Raw genomic sequence first — 12440 nt, 5'->3', positions numbered from 1 at the left:
AAAGTTTAAAGTCACTCACAATGAAGAACAAACAAAGTCCAGAGCAGCACTGCAAAAACTGTAAGGAGGCTTCACATGACTGATCTGTTGCTGAAAGTGCTTAGAGTTTTGAACTTCAGAACTCTGTGCTGAATAATTAACTATTCACATCCCCTCCGAGCTAATCAGGAGTACTCACAGGCCTTCAAAAACATTGAATGAGGATCCACATTCAAAATTTGTAGCTCCTCTCTCTATGTTTTTAATTAGTTTGGTGTGCTCTATAGGCAATTCATGATGTGCAACATGAACTGAAAATTTGACTTTGGTCTCTACAACAGCTTGCCTGGGTTGTTTCAGGGTTACATGAATATGGCAAAATGTTTAAATCAAACTTCTTTGTACTCCTCCCCAGCTTCTTTGGGGTTTTCTTGCAAGATTTTTAGCTTTCATTTAACAGGCAAATATAAATTATTAGCTAGTACAAATCATCAATACAAGTATTAGAAATAAATTAAACCCCCAAAACATAAAAACTTACCCTATGACATTAATAGAAAAAAAATCCCAAAGTGAACTAGTACTGTTCATCCTTCCTTCTTTACTCTTTCTCACATCTTTAACTTCAAATGACTGTTAAAAGCTATTTATCATAGAATTTAGTCTTTGAAGAATGTCACTGAAAGATTTATTTTCAAATGCTAGTGGACTCCACTTCCCATTAAGTAGACAAATGCAATTTTATCACTGGAACTCTACTATCACCAGAGTGCTTAATGACACACAGCAATAAATGTGGTTTATTCATAACTTAAACTGTAGAGAGCTAAAAGTGACCAAATAGTCTCATCAAAACATGGGTGCAAGTTGAAGTTCTACTTATTTATAAAGAACAAACACACCCGGGGTCAGGTGGACTAACAAGGTCACTGAAGCCTCACGTCCCCCACTGCAGAGCCACGTACCCCACCCCTCTCTAGAAAATCTGAACGTGCTTTATACCTGTCCCACCCCACACAAAGGAGCAAAAGTCCCAAGTGTACTTTCTCAGAAGCCACACCAAGCTTTGGCAACCTCTTATTAAACAACAAGGATCCCAATGCTTTCATTTTCTGTTTCCAGATGCCATGGGGTTTTTCCAGTTCTCACTGATTCTCTCATCTCTCCTCAGCCCAGAGTATTTGCATTTGGTCTCATTGCTTTTTCATTACTTCAGCTTGTGTTTCTACCTTAGCAGGGGAGCAGCTGCCTGACAGGCAGGCTGGGCTGCACTCTCAGCCCCAGAACTGGTAGTGGACAGCAAGAACAATTCAGGTGACCATGATTACATAAACATGTAATGGTGGAAATACTTGCAGAGACAGTTTTTACCTACAAACCCTCCTCTTCCTACTCTGCAACTCAAAAAGCCAGTGAAAGTGATTTTCTCACCAAGGCATCCTCCACACATCATTTTATCCTAACACCAAAAATAATTCCAAGTCTCTATCATCAATGTAAATACCTCTACATCGTAAAGAACAAACAAAAGCCTGGTATTCTCATGCCTCTCAACCTATACCAGGTGCTCAGCAAACCAGGAGAGCTGTTGATTTGTAATGATTTTGCTAAAAAGACAGAGAAAGATGCTAATCTAGTTTCTTCTTATGAAAACAAAACCTGTCATTTTTAGTAAGACAAAATACAATCATAATAAAGAGAGTAATTCGCCATTATATAAAAACAACACTTCAGAGGCCAGAAAAAAAAATACTCAGTAAGTGGTCTTACAGCATCTTTCGTGTTCAGACAGCTTCCAGATGTGCTAGAAGCCTAGCCAACCTGTTCTAATTTTCAAAATATACATTAGAAGTTTGGTTAGAACAAACAAAAACATGATCTTCATTTTGATGGCTGCTATAGAAATACAGGAAAGCTGCAGGAAGAATTAAACTGCAGCTTATTTAGCTATTAATTAGTTAATGCAGAGGGAATTAAAAGAGAAATTTTAACCAAATGAGGTCACAAGTCAATAACAATAAGAACTTCTCTGGAAAACGTGCTGAAGTATCCTACAGGATGTGGGTCCGCACTCATTCCTTGTCCCCGTGGGTCCCAGTCCCACCAACTGGCTAACCTTCTCTATACAGCAGACATTGAAACTGCTCATGCCCAACTCTCTGGAAGAGATGTGCTCTCCACTGTTTATCATCAAATAAACAATTCCAGCCACATATTATATTCTACATAAATTTTCTGTTTAAACTACTGCTTGAGCCAAAGCAAAAAAGTAAATAAATGTTTCTTCTCTGATTCTTCCTCACCCCGGATGAGGCTGTCAGAGGGACACAGGCAATGCTCTCAACAAGGGCCCAAAAACACAATGTGGTGCAGCCTGGGCAGAGTTTCTATTTCCCTTGTTACCAGAGGACCTGGAATCCACTGCTTATGCCAAGGCATTCAGCTGGTTCTTATCTAGTAGAGATTATATTGTTCTCCAGAGAACTGACTAGTATCTCTTAGAAATTTAGATTTCTGAAGTTCCACCTGCAATTCCTGCCAGTCTGTGTGACAATACAATTGCTGTACTAAAGAATTCTTTCAGCCAAATGCAAATAGAAAACTATCATTTTTTTAAGAAAAACAGTGCCTCTTTAAATCAAATTCAAGACCATGAGGTCAACATTTTATGTGCTTCAGATCCCACTTCAACAGAATAAAATGTCATTGCTGTATCTCAACAACTTTCCTGCTTGCGAAGAAAAAAAATAATAGTGTCAGTGATCTGGATGCAGAGAAGTCTCTTTAAAATAAAGGTCTGACACAGTAAATAAATAACACATCTATTTATTTTATCTTTTAAAAAATCCTGTTAGCAAGTTACAAGCAGTATATTTTTTAACTATCAGTAACTAGAGAAAGGCACTATAAAATAATGAGCAATACTTGAACTTACAGTAACCTGGGTATTCCGGTTTTCACCAGCATTTCCTTTCAATAAGAACCTCTTTTCAAAAAAAAAAAAAAAAAAAAATAAAGGAGAAAAAAAAACAAAAAAGAGGAAGTCTATCTGCCAGATTAGCGCACAATCAAAGGCTACAGCATCAACAAATAAACTACTGTTTACAGCACTTAACTTCCTATCTGGAACACAATTACATGACAGTATACAAAGACAGCTTGATAGCACTCTCACTGAAATTATTTTGCATCTAACCTCCAACATCAGAATTTTTTCTCAAATTTTTTGTAGCATTCACCTAGGACAGGAAAGGTCATAAGGATCTCACTTGCAATTCAGTCATCTCTCAGGTACTGAAACAGTTTGTTAAACACAGTGCACTAAAAACCTTCGAAGCACAACAGGTACACTTCAGTTGGTTAATTTGACTAAGGGCACTATGAAGAATACTGGTTTATTGAAAAAGCAAATAGTTTGTTGGGGTTTTATTAACCAAACTTGACAAAACTATATTTGCTAAAATTACAAGCAGCATTTTATTTTCACTCAGAGTCAGAAAGGATTTAACTCTACTAAGATCATACCATGAGAGGAAAACACCCACTGTAAAAAAGCTTCTTCTAGAGCTTTTCATCTCTTCTACCTCTCATCCCAAGCAATTATTATCATACTCTCCTGACTATTACAAAAATGCTGTTTCACTGCCATGTCATAGAAGCAGTCAGCCAAAACCTGACACATAATCCTCTCAAACAAGGAACAGCTGAACAAGTCTTCAGGCCTATACTAAAAACATTGATTAGGATTTTTTAATGATGATACATCAATTTTGCCCAACAGGTATACAAAATATTTAGGCTCCTAGTTTCACCTATAAGCATCCCCAGTCCAATACTCATCTTTAACACTCACAGAACAAATTTGTCTTCTAGACTGAGTTTATTCTGTTCCCTCTTTGTGGATAATGGTTTCACAGCATCGCCACTGCAAGTCTTCAAGATCAAACACTACTTGCTAGGAAAAAGCCTGAAGACAACTGCAGCATTACTATCTGATCTGCTCCTCATAGTCCAGCACATGACTGAAGCTGTCAAGGCAGGTCACTCAAAAAAATCACTCCTATACATTTCGGGCAGAAGTATAGATGAAAAAATAATTTTAAAATAAAGTCTATTCATCTTCACTAAATTATTATCAGGCACATAGGTTTCTATACAAAATTTGGGGTCCCACTAAGTGGTTCAACAAAGGTTACTTTTAAGTTAGACATATGGTAGAATTGTAATATTTTTCCTTAACGTTAAGCAGCCCAAATATTTGCTGTGCCAGCCCCAGAGCATCTATGTAACATGACTATCAGCCTTGATACTGGGCTTTCATCTCAACATCAATATCACTGCTTGATATACAATCTCTCTCTTTATTTCTACTATAAAAGCACCAGTTAGATGTTAAGATCAAGGTATGGATCAATGAGAGTCAAACAATGTCCATTCTTAGGTTATCCCTTCAAGCCAGGCTTATGATACATGTAGGACAATATAAAAGGAAAAATATTTGCTGTATCTGCTCCAGAGAGAAATATGATCTTTCAGATTCTAAACTCATCCATTTAGTTATCTGGGGAAGAATGTGAGGTCATATTGTACAACTATTGAGTCTAGCAGGTGGCTCAATACATACCAAAATAAAACCAAGTTCAGAAACACACTGTAATTTCAATGTCCATGTAGAGGAACAAACATGAACAGTTTGTAAATCTCTTGTGATAATAGATTATTTTACAGGGCACTTCTCTATACAGATTCCCAAAACTGAAAGGACAAAAAATATTGTAAATAATACTGGTATTTTAAAAATAATAGAGAAAAAATAATATAGCATAAAATAAGGCACTGGGTATATAGCTCTGCCAACACAATAATTCATAGTGCAACTGATATATCAACTGACATGGCAGTAGTAATGCTATGGGTGATAACATTACTAATTAAGTGATCTTTGAAGATTATCTTTATGGATTTACTTAGTGAGGTTCCAGCAAACAACAAATCACCTGCAGACATTCTCTTACTCATGCCTTTATTCTGCTATAAAGAAAGCAATTTAAAAAAAAAAAAAGTAAAATGCATTTCCACTCTTTTTCAATAAATAAAGTAGATCAAGAAAAGGAGGCATCTCTGGAATCAGGACATGTTTTTAAAGATCTTGCAAAAGAAAAAGTTTCCCTAGTCAATGGGATGTGTGGATTTACCCCCTAGCTAGCCTCATGGCTCTGTAGATTTTTTTTTTAAATCTTATCCTAGAGAGAAATAAATCACAGAACTGAGACGGTAACCATGACAGTAAGGTGAAAGCTTAATGGAATCTCTGGATGTCTGGTTCATACTAAAAGCAAGAAAACAGCAAATGAATCCTTCAGTTCCCTCCAGACCATTTGGAACAGACACTTGCCCCCTCTGATTATTTGTCCCCATGGCAGTGACAGTCTTGAAAACAGAAGCGACTGTATTTGAGCCATAATTCATTAAATGTTTTCTGTCCTTACAAGGAAAAAGAGGCAATTCTGAGACAACATAAACAGAAATCTGTATTATGGGCATGTTTTTAACAGTGCCCTCTTAGCATTAAAGGGACAGTATAAACATATAATTTAATTAAAATACAAATTTAAAACTTTTCTAGAAAAAAAATAATAATTGCCCTTCAAAGCCGAATCATAACTAAAATTACAATGATCTATTCAAGCTCACATAAAACATATGAAAGACCCAGCTCCTGAGAACAGAAAGCTGCTGACTTAGTGTTGTCTTGTACCATCCAACAAAACAGTTAGCTCCCCTCTAGGCATAAGAATCGCTCTGCTCTTAGGAAGAGAGCCAAAAGCTCGGAATCCAAGGAGGCAAGAGAGGATTAAAAAAAAAAAACAAAAAAGACTTTCTCCTCTAAATTAGTATAAAGTTTGTTATTATTATTGAGGGATTATAGAAATGTGTTCTGATATAAAAGTTTTGTTACAACATATTCTGCTGTGCCAGAAGTACTTTTTTTTCTCTTGGAAAAAAAAAAGAAACAGAAAAACCCCAAAACTAACAAATAAAATGAAGTGCAAAATTAGTTCCAATGACATTACTTCTAAGGAGGTTGAGAACTTAGGCTTCTGAAGTAAAAAGGGCTAACACAAAATACAAATACAAAGTTGGCACATCCACATGTGACACACCTCTTCAGAAAGCAGATACTTATATCTATTTCTGCAACCTTTTCTCAAAGTAAAAAATGCAAAAAAGTAACCTAGATTTGCTACCAGAAGAAAGAACAAAAAATTCTGAATGGCAATCAAACCTATTAAAACATTGTATAGCTCAGTTAGCCTTTATTATATTTACAGTTACAAAAACAGCCTGACAGAAAAAAAGGAGAGCAGGGAAGAGAAAGCAGTAAATCTGTAACAGTAATTGAGTAATATATAACCGGCTGAATAAACAGGAAAAGAAAACAAAGAGCAGCTTGATCTGAAAGGGGGAGCTTAACCTTTGATACACTAATAAATCTAACAAATACTTAAAACTCAAGCAAACCATGTTACCTCCACTAAAAAGAAACCCTGAAATCTTTATCAAGAACTGCTAAAACAGTTGCTCATACAGCTGTTTTTCTTCCATGACTAGTAGGAAAGTTCAATTAAGGGCTCTTAAATAGAACATAACCTGAATCTGTCCTTCTGGTTGTTACCCCCAGTCATGAAAGCAGGTATGCCACTGTCTTTTCAAAGCCTGCAGATGAAGCACCCAGCTCTGCTCGTGGCTTTTCCAGCTGCTGTTCTGAACATCAATAGAAGTAAGAATTGTCAATTATCTGAGCTTTGCTGCTGTTGCTTTTTTCTCCTGTTCAAAATCATGTTTTAGAAGTAACACTGGAGGCAGGGAGTGGATAGATTTAGAGGCCGGGAAAGGTAAGGGAAAGAAAAGCAGAGGTGCTCAGTACCACACAGCCAGGAAAGAGACCATTTTCCCTCACTGACATACACAGGGGTGTAGAGGTAGGGGGGTAACAGATAAAGTACCAAAGGACAGCAACTAAGAAGCTCTACACTAACAGGGAAGAAAATCCAAGCCCTCTCCTTTTACTTGCTGTAGAAGGCTGGGTTCAACTACAACAGTAGCACTTCCCAGCTGAAAATTCAGATACGGGAAGAGTAATTGAGAAAGGATAGCAATGCAACTTTAGAAAGCACTGCAGTTTATTTTCATTTTTCTTGCAGATGTTTTTAATAGAACAAGCTTTCTCCTTTTTAGAAAATTCTTCATTCACCAGAAACTTTCTCCTAGTAGTCATATCCTTTATCTACCTAGAGTTTGGTAACACTTAAAATCTTTTGTACATTCACATAACCCAGAAATAGGAGAATTTATTAAACTGAAGATCAGAGATGACGTTAAGTATTGGAAGGGAATGGGCTGCAGGAAAAGTTTCCTATCCTGAGCAAGACAAAACATAAATATCTCTGTGTGTGTATCTATATGCCTTTATACACAGATGCTATGATTCACATGATAAATGTACAGAAAGTATTTCTACTCAGACAACCAGGCCAGCAAATAAGACATCCTTGCTCATTACAGGAAAGAAAGAGAAAAAAAGAGTTAAGTTTAGGCTAAGAAATTGTACCAAACCAAGTGTTTTCTTTACTAGAATTCAACAGGAGTACATTGGCAGTTAGTATCTGGAAAAGTCTGATGTAATGAAGAAGTTTCTCCCAATATATGAAGACTGTAGCTACAGTTCCCCAAAGAGAAACATCGAGCATCTTGGGCTAACACTGCTTGCAAAACTAAGAAATGCTTTGAATACCCACCTACCACCAGATTCTCCTGCTCATCCTTTACATCTGCCTCCTCAACATTCACTCCCCTGGCTGCATCTTCCTCAGAAAGCAAAGTGGAAAAACCTTTTACCTTCAGGAACAGGGTCACATTTACTACCTCCTCAAATGCCAGTGCTGCTGCTGGAGCCCCAGCCCCATCTCAGGCACTCTGTGAGGGGCAGCAGGCTGTATGAAGCAGAGCCACTACTCCCATCCCAGCTCTCTGCACAGCATAAACCTGACCAGCAGTTTTCAGGGCACCTCTGCAGCCAGTGACAGCAGGAGCTCCCTCCCCTTTGTCCTACTTTAACTTTACCTCCCTCATTGGTTGGCAGCTCAGGGCCCCAAATGAATGCTCTTATTTTGTCTCCAAACTCATCCCCATCTGCACACAAGAGCTGTCATTATCCCCTTTCCCTGCTTATATCTGCACACTCAAAATCCCCTGGATCCACTCCTTACTGAATTCTTGCAACAGGCAAAAGGCAAGGAAGAAAGATTTCTCTGAAGAAAGGAGATATTTCTTTGAAGAAAGCTGGCTCCCTTCATGATGGTAACACCAAAGCTATTTTGGATGACTACCTACTTCCATTAGAAAACCTTTGCACTTTCTGTATAAGGTACAGGAATTCAGCATTAAATATAAAGTAGGAAAAAATTCTTATTTATATAACAATTATAATCATCACCAGTCTGCTCTGGGGAATGTAAAGAAACTTTCCTAATAAATGCTTTGCTCTAACTACTATACTTCACTTCTATATTCACCCCTGCACCCTTTTCAACTTATCAACTTTCTCTACCACAGCCATTTTACAACCAATATACTTCACTGCTGAGTTTTTAACATGCTAACAGATGATACAACAGAGTACTGACTTCTTCAAGAAGTTCAACTGAACACAGTTCCTTAAATTCTTTCTTTGCTGCTGTAAGCAAAGTCCATCTTGGCCTTGTGCAGTTATTTAGGATTTTAGTCTATTTAGGTACTAAAAATATTTTAATACTTTCCATGATAAATGAAACCAGTATACAACATACAAGGAACACACAGAATACACAGCAAGGACTCTACGATATTAAACACTAAAAGAATCAACTTTTACAAGGTATTACAAGCAACTAGTGGGTTTTTTCCCTCAAGAAAATTTTAGCTCAAAATCTGATTAATGCAAATCAAAGAAATCAGAGAAATCAGAGAAGCCTTACAGTCTGCATGAAATAACAGCATTCCTCACTTAAAATAATCTCAAAAACCTGATTTGAGCTTCTAAGCATCAAATATCAACTTAAAATAAAAACAAGCAACAGCTTTTATACCCAGAAATGTACCACTGAAAATTCAGCAGTCTGTCCACATGGACAAATGCCTTTACACACCCTCATCTCTTAGCCAGGGATTGGATTTTAAAAACCTTTTGTAGAATTATTACATACTTTGTCTGAGAAAGGACAACAGCTATTAATTCTTCATGCAAGCCTATATTTAAGTTCTGGCAATTTTTGTACTGCCCTACACCTGAATTCTGCATTCCCTCCAAGAGCAAGGACTTATATGCTACTGCAGGTATATAATTATTGGTAATTATTTTTTTCCTCACAGCAGGTGTTAGGCCAGCACAACACAAATATTACTTTGAAGCCACTCTGCTCAGCCTCTAAACATGGAGAAGGAAGAATAATAGCTAAAATTGATTTCACTGCTTTTCTGCTTACCTCCAAGATAGCACAGGTGGTTCTTCTCCATTAGTATCAGGTGAGTCTCCTTCAATAGCATATGGAGGTAGAAGGGAGGGCGTGTGTGTGTGCATGGCAAGCTCACTGTTGTCCCCTTCCGCTACTGCTGACATCAGTAAGCCTACCTATTTATAATCCCACCACCTGACCAAACAGCCTACAGAGTACATCTAGAGATTTGTACAGCCTGTAATCCTGACATATCTACTTCAGCCAATTCAAAACAGAGTATTAAGTAGCTTTGTTATGTCTTCTGTGGCTTTATACCATAAAAAGAATCCAGTCCTGTTTTCCGCACCCCTTTTATTTGCACAAAACAAGTTTAATGGGAATTTTTAGAATTAGAACTAGCCTTTTTAGACTGCTTTTTAGCCTTCCCCATTTCTCTGACCATGAGATATCCAACTAAACGCCTCAGGTGAGCATATTCTAGGGATTAATTCAATATTTAGACAACAGAGGTAAATACCCATTTATATCCAGTTAATTTGATCATCAGTACTACCTACAAAATTATTGAAATTTAAGATTTTCACAAATCAATTTCACAAGCCAAGTACAATATTTATGCTATCACAAAACTAAAAACAACTCAGAAGTGTTTAAAGCAGGATAATTTACAGAAGCTTGACCTCATTGTCAATTAAAACCAGAAGCTGCTTTAAAGCAGCTTAAAAGGAATTCTTGATTCAGTTACCTGTTCCCAAAGTCAGCCTTAATGCATTCAGCCATGGGAGGGCTGCTTGCAGCTGAATCTGCCCAGGGACTCAGAAGGAATGCAGTCAACAAACCCTTTGGGCAAGTGCTGTCATCAGTGGCAACATCCTGTAGGTTTCTATCATTGGTAAATGTTGCTTTTAGATCTGTATCAGGCCACAGTGTGTTTCGAAGTGGCTTGAGTACTGCTTCAGTGAGAGGAAAACATCTGCCTGAGTGCCTGTGTGCTGAGTAACCAACATTACTGACAGTCCCTTATCTAACCTTTCCTACCTGAGAAGTCCTATCACCAGCATCCATCCCATATTAATGCCAAACAAAACAGAAATCTAAGTCAGCTTTGCCTAAACGTGAGTAAGGTTGAATGAAACCATTAGATGAATCAGTTGTGTTCCAAGTCAAGTGCATTCTGCAACCAAACTTCAACAGTTAACAATAAAATAATTAAAATCCTTTCACTTGATTGATAAGCTGGAGAGGGCAATAATGCAGATGCAGCCAGGCTTGCAGGATAAGGCTGCCTGCAGGAAAAGTTTGGTGCATACAGGGTATCAATGTTGGCTAAAACACCAACATATTGCCTGTGGCTGGTATGTCCCACACAGGACACAGTATTTGAGAATTTCACTTGGAGGCAGAAATTATCATCTGGGTCTAAGGGGTACAGCTAGAAATATACAATTAATATTCACAGTAATAAAACATCTGATTTTTTTAGTCCCGCTGTTGTGGTTATTTTACATATAGTTTATCTAGTTAGCAATATCCTCCTTATGGCTTTCATAGATTAAGCAGTAAATTTATCACTGTTGAAAAATCACTGGGCTTTCAGTCAGGGAGTGACCAACAGAATTTAATACTACTAACAACAAGCAAGTCAGATAACCTGAAAGGACAGAAAGGTTTTCCATTTCTACAAGTATGTACCTGGCCATTTTCTCTTCATCTGACAAAGGTTACTTTTTCCCTAGTATCACTCAGCATAGATTACTTGCTTCTGGGGGGTTTGGGCTTTTGTAGTTTTGTTTTTGTTTTTTAAGTTCCCAGAATATTTGTGGAAGGTAAAATTATAAGAATGAGGAACGAGGAGATATACACAGGGTATTAGGGAAAAAAAAAAAAAAAAAAAAGAAAAGAAAACCACCATATAAAGGAATGGAATTTAAAAGTTTTGTTAGAATTTGGTTCAGAATTTTAAATTCTCATTTTTTCATAAGGCATCTACTTAAATTACAAATCTTGGCACTGCTGTGTAGCAACACTTCCTAAAACAGAAATATCACCTAAATAATATCGGCAGTGAAAGGCAATGTATGTGAATGCACCATAAACTGCAATTTATTTTATAATATCTAGTTTGTATATTTAAAAGAAGCAAAAGAATTCTATTTTGCTAAATAGAATGACTTATAGGACTAAATACAAAACAGTTCCCAATGAGGCGCCTGTTCAGGTCACATTTGAGTATAGATCTTTCGTGCTCGTTAATCCATAGAATTGTTTCCAAGACCAAAAAGTTAAGACTTATATGTACTAGAGAGGAAAGAAACCAAAACTTTCCCAGTATTCATTTTTATATCTTTAATACTTTCAGATTCATTCATCTGTGATTACCCAGAGCGTTTAGTACCTTTGCAATGGGGAGAAAAAACCCACCCAAACCCAAACCACAATTCCAAAAGCCCAATGCATTGTTAGAACTCAATGGATGTTTATCAATAATGTGCATATGAAAAAGCTTCTCAAAATTATCTGATTTTAAAAATCCCCAATAGGGACATATCTGTGGAGCTGGGAACTCTTTGAACCTATTGTCTCTACAGTTATAAACAAAAGATCGTTTTTTAAAACTATCTGATATTTCATCTAACCCTGAAATAGTAATGATTATTTTTCTAAAATATCCATGAAAAACTAAAGTCTGAAAGCAGCAAGAATAGCAGGAAACACAGACTATCAGGGTAAGATTGGCATTCTTCCAGACTAAATTCTTGCTCTATTTCTTCAGTCGCTTTGTACCTACTGAGCTGACATCTCATCTGCGATGGACCAACACAGTCAAGTCTCCAAGGAAAGGCAAATAGTTTTGTTACATCAAAAAGAATCGGAGAAGAGAGCATAGACAAGAGCCTTCCAAATGGCTTGGAAGGAGACCAAGAACTTCTTTTTCTTATGCAAGTCACACATCAGTGAGGAAAG

General features: G+C 37.1%; 1 protein-coding gene across 5 annotated transcripts in view; it reads right to left on the bottom strand.

Annotated features, from left to right (window-relative positions):
* The window catches only part of COBLL1 (cordon-bleu WH2 repeat protein like 1), a 77346-nt gene that overhangs the window by 35390 nt on the left and 29516 nt on the right, over positions 1-12440 (bottom strand). Inside the window, exon 1 of one of the 5 annotated variants that reach the window (XM_083864991.1) lies at positions 20-91. The exons of 3 other annotated variants lie outside the window; for them this stretch is intronic. The gene's annotated coding sequence lies outside the window, so the exon portion shown is untranslated. Of the gene's footprint in view, positions 1-19; positions 92-12440 lie in introns of those variants that run through there. One more of the 5 variants, XM_083864992.1, reaches the window with a different exon arrangement.

Source organism: Zosterops lateralis (assembly GCF_965231275.1).
Source record: "Zosterops lateralis genome assembly, chromosome: 7".
NCBI classification, from domain to species: Eukaryota; Metazoa; Chordata; class Aves; order Passeriformes; family Zosteropidae; genus Zosterops; species Zosterops lateralis.
Note: the sequence above shows the minus strand (reverse complement) of the source record. Positions and strands in the feature narration are given on the sequence as shown.